This window comes from Gymnogyps californianus, chromosome 1, assembly GCF_018139145.2.
Source record: "Gymnogyps californianus isolate 813 chromosome 1, ASM1813914v2, whole genome shotgun sequence".
NCBI classification, from domain to species: Eukaryota; Metazoa; Chordata; class Aves; order Accipitriformes; family Cathartidae; genus Gymnogyps; species Gymnogyps californianus.
In genome coordinates, this window is record NC_059471.1 from 133,477,602 (window position 1) to 133,483,125 (window position 5,524).

Here is a 5,524-nt window from a genome sequence, read left to right on the forward strand (position 1 = left end):
GTAAGTGAGCTAATTCAAGGGCTGGCAATTGAAGTAGGACCATGGGTCAGAGGGCCCACATGTTCATGGAGCCAGAAACTGGAGAAAGTGAGGGTATGTGAATGTATGATCACTGGTGAATATCAAGCTGAAGTAGCTGCTGAGTAGGTGAAGTGACCTGGGAGTCAAGTGTGTGCGTGCCTGTCTTTGAGGGCAAGACCACTGATGCGGTTTACTACCAGAGTGACCAAGAGGTCTTGACTGACTGCTGGAGAGCTCTGTATGTGTGTCTCTCTGCGAGTGAGGAGGTCTGTACCAGTAACTGGAGATGGGCTGCATGTCTCTGGGGTTCATATATGCAGGTGCCAGCAACTGGGGAGACTGGGATCCAGGGGCCAGCTGCTGAGTAGACTGTGTAGGCCCAGCTATGTGAGGGATCCAGATGTTACACATGTAATGGACCTTCATCCTGATCTGCCACAGAGGTGAACAGGAGGAGGCTTTTGGTGTTTGTGTGAGTGCTGAGCATGTTTGTCTGGGCTGAGCTGTGTGGTTGATATAAGTATTCCTACACATATACATACATGTATACATTTTGTACACATGTGTACACATATATACACATTGTATGTGTGCCAACTCAGAATACATTCTCAACCTTACTACTGTTAGGACCTGGGAGTATGGAGCTGCAGCATCCTCATCTTTTCTGGGGTACCAAATTTGCCCCACAGCACAGTAGATCTCTACTAATGGAAAAAAGATAAGAAGAGAAAAGGTTATTTGCTGAATTGGATTGATAATAGGCAGATCAGGGTAATGAGAATCAGTTTGCAAGCTTCATTTTTTCATAAATAATAAGGATTTAGCTTTGTTTATAATTGCATTACTGCACTGCGAAGGCCTAGGGAAGAAAAATGAAAATGGAGCATTCAAAGACAATGATTTAAGGCAAAAATAAAGGTAATCTAATTGACATTGAAACAGCTATAATATTTTGGAAATATGTAATGCATGTGTATGGCATGAAGTCTTCAAATTTATTAGAGATTTTCTCTCAACTGTTACTTCATTCTTGACATGGATTTTCTCAGATAGTACTTTGTTTGAGCTAATTTGAGAAACTTGACAAAACTGGCAACTATACCTGACTGTCAAAGTCTAATTCACTGGGTGATTTTTATTTTTTATTATTATTATTTGTTTATGGGGTACATGAGAGCTACATGCTAGCACAGGCAGTAATTTTACAGTCAGGGACTGAACACCAGCCTAACACAAGCAAAAAGACTCCCTGACAAAGCCCTGAGTACAAACATGCAAGACTTGCTAAGGCTGGTGGAACTGTCTTTTTGTGGAAATCTGAGTGCTGGCACAAGAAATGCCTTAGAGTAGCAGCCTTGTTGTTTGGCACTGATCAGAACGTTTTGAGACCCTAGAGCTTGCTGTTTCCAGCACATAAGCATTAAGCAAGTGAAGGAGCTGCAGCAGTATCCTTGGCTTCTCTCATAACTTTTCTCCACTAACAATAAATTTGATTAAACAATATGCATGGATCAGAACCTGTCCCAGAAGAAGCGACTATCTTTTCAGCTCTGTGTATGCATGTCTCTTCAAAAAGTGCTGCATAATTTAAGCTTTAGAGATCCTGACCCAAACAACTATAGTAAGATGCAAACATGCCAGATTTTTCCCTCCCCAGCAAAACCATATTTTTAGATCTACAGTGGTGATCCCTCCTTCCCTCAGTTTAGCTAGAAGCAAAGATTTAAAATTAAATGCACAAGTCTGTACATTGTCCTTAAGCAAATTTTTTCTGGATAACTTATACATACAAGCAAGCACAGAGGCACATATGTACCTCCTGCTTCACAGCACAATGAAAGCAGATCTCTCAGAGGTACAGGGTACTCATATCTCCAAGCCATGCTAATGAAACTCTCGTTGGCAAGTCCAATAATTACAACTGTTGTTGTTAATGACTGTACAGAAATGTCTGTATCAGGTCATGAGCAAATTATTACATTGGAGAATTTGTATTGTTAATTATGAGAGAAGTGTAACATTTTAACACCATGAAGAAAAAACTTTTTTGCCCCAGTATATTGCTCACTAGTACAATTCACAGGTTCTAACTCTGCCTCTGTCAGTAACCTTGTACTACTCCAATGATACATGAGTAAATAATATCACCCTTCTATATGTTTATCTTTCTGCCTTTTGTGTGTGTGTGTGTCTTAGCTATACGTACTGGAGACTTTAAGACAGCGCCTACTTTACATTAGTTATTTTCACTTTGCCCAGCATAAAAGAAATCCAATGGGATCTTTATAGCAAAAAGTAGTACTGAAGTGTTGTGCCCAGACTAGACTTTGAGCTCTTTGCCAATCAAGAAACTATTTCATAGAATCACAGAATTTTTGCCTGAAGGAATATCTGGGGGGTCTCTGGTCCAACCTCCAACTCAAAGCAAGATCAGTTTTTAACCTAGAAGTTGCTTAGGGCCTTGCGCAGTTGAGAGTTGGAAACCTCCAAGGATGGAGTTTCTACAGTCTTTCTGGGCCCCTGTTCTAGCACTGTAGTACCTTCGAGAGCAATTCTTTTTCCTTACATTCCTGCAACTCGTAACCATTCCCTTTTGTCATTATGGTATGCACGGTCTCTATTTCTTTACACCCAACTTTTTAGGTAGTGAAAGATAGCAATTACACCTCCCTCCACCTGCCCTTTGCTTTGCTCTTCTCTCCAAGCCAAAGGAGAACAACTCTTGGATTCTTCTTGTATGTCATGTGCCACCTAGATTGATTATCTTGTGCCACCACAAGATGATTATCTTGTACACTAATCAACTTGTTGGCCATCTGCTGGAAATTCTCCAGGTTGTTAATACTACTTTTGCATGGAGGGGGAGGTGTGAGCAAAACTTGACTTTATTAAGCCCTTTGCAATAGTCAGTTCTCTGTAAGGAACAGAAGGGGGTACTCATCAAACTCAGTAACACAGGTCAGACAGAAAATGGATAGAAATGCTTTTTACTAATGAAATAGGAAAAACATGTACAGGTGACCTAGCAATGATAAAAAGCCTGAGCCATGTTGCCCTTAATTATAGGAGGAACAGATAATTTTGTTTCACTATTTTTACATGGTGTGAAAGAAATTTAACTATTTTTCCTAGCCTAGACGGCAGAGATAAGAATTATTTCCCATTTTTCTCAGCCTGGTCCAGAGATTGAAATCATTGTAGAGTGCCAGTGCCCTGGAACACAGTGAGGGTTTTATGTACAAATAAGAATTACAGGCATCTTAGAATACTTGCTTCTTTCTATAGTGTGCTCTTGTTGACAAGTAACATTGGCGTTTGAAATGCGTGAGAGAATGGGTGGATCCAAGTCACAATTCTTTTGTAGTTGTGCAATCATTTTCATTAGTCAATATGGCAGAGTCGAGTAATTTACTATATCTGCGATTACTGTTGCTGGCACACAAAACTAAATCATTCCAAGAAAAACACATCAAGCGCCATGTCCAGGAGCTTTGCCTTGAGATGTTTTGTGTTCATTTAAAAAGATGTCCTCTTGGATGCACCAGTGGCTGGATGGGAGGAGCACATGTGCATTTTTCATGCAGCTCTTTCAAGGAAACCTGTATTTCTAAAGGACATATGGAACATCTTGCCTATTCCTGGAGTTTCTGCAGTGATTCATAGCTCAAATGACATAGGACATAGAACATTTCACAGGCATCTGCACCAACTTGAGGTCCTGTAGCATGGAGTAAGAAATGTGAACACAAAATCTGATGCAGAAGCAGGTACAAGATCTTAGTACAGGATACTAGCATTCAGCATAGCTACTGGTTAAGAGAGTTAACTGTTTCGGGCACTGCCTGGTCACTCTGTCCTTTTTCCATTCTTCTTCCTGTCCCCTTCTCATCTTGTTCATCTTTCTCCTCCATACTGCCTAAGCATACATCTACAATGTTGGTGTATGTGCAGAATGTCTTAGCTCAGGCTAACAAAACATGTTTGGGAGTATGTTACAGACATTGATCTGGCTGCACTCAAGACTTTATGGGTGAAATCTTGAAAACTCTCAAGCAATAACTATTGTAGCTATTCTGTTTAGTGTAGCCTTGACTTCCAAAGATTCTTCATCCTGCAGACCAATGCCATGGAATTGGGAACTGAAGTAACTCTATCTTAAAATGTTAATGGAGAAGAATATCCTCTTGTTCCAGAAGACTGTTCCCAAGAGAATTCTGTCACTGTAAAAGACATATTTGCCAGTAAAATGTACAATAGACTTGCTGAAATATTGTTTGCTAGGGAATACATTTGCTTTTGTTACCTATCATCCTCCCCTGAAAATGATAAATGATGCTAACTATCTCTTGTACCTCTTGTTATGGTCATATTGCACTCATATACCACACAGGTCTGAGAAGCCCAAACAAAAGTAGGGGTTTTTTTCTTCAGAGAAGTAGTCCATGTGTGTATGTACCTTCAATCTGCAGGAGCAAAGGAATGACTTTAAATCTCCCTGGGAGTGGTAAGACTTCAGACACCATGCCAACTTTGTCATTATTCAAGCTTGGACATGCCAATAATGTCTGCAGTGCAGACTTGTCATCATCAACTCACTATAACAAGGGAGAGAGACACCAGCACCAAATTTTTTCTAATATTCTGTATCATGGAAAGGTCACAATGTATTCCTTTAATCAGTAATTAGACAATTATTCTCCAATTCACCACACTTAGACATATTCACCAATTTAGAACTAATTGCAATATGTACTTTGCAAATGTACTTTTGACAATGGAGAGCAATGATATTTTGCAGGTTGCTGAAGATTATCTGTGTAAGCAAGACAGATATATTTGTCACTCTGACTGAAAAATGACTAAAACCAGCTGTTCACTTACCAGGGTAGCTCTTTAAGTTTAACTTTCAAGCAATCTCATTACCCAGTTTCAATTCCACACTATTGTTGGCCAGCAGGGAAAAATTCAGGCAAACATTAAACTGTGCTAAAGACAGTAGATTTATAACACTGAAATTGCTTATCTCTCTTCTACTCGGACATCGCGCTATGCAAAAATATCATAGAAATAGTTGACCTTATTATCATCAAAATATTTTTGCACTTAGCACATCCACTCAGAATTACAGGGCTCACTATCTAGGACGAAGCTGTGAGGCTTCTTCCTGTTCTATCCTATCTCTTCTTCCTCAGGCCAAAAAATCACACTATCTTACTCATGGTCCAAATGTGCATGATAGAGTAAGGAGTCACTATATTTGTTTCATTAACTAAAAGGATATATGGTTGACAAGCTTACGTGTAAAAACTTGTATGTATTATCAGATACACATCCCTGAGAATTACTATCTATCTGATCATCTCCTCTTCCAGAGTCTTACATATTATATTCCAGACTCTTAGAGATCTCGCCGAGGCGATCAGCTCCAGTGCAGGCGCATTCTGCAGCAGAGCAGGGGATTGTGGTGTGCAAGGCCCCACGTGTGCAGGGCCAGGAGTAA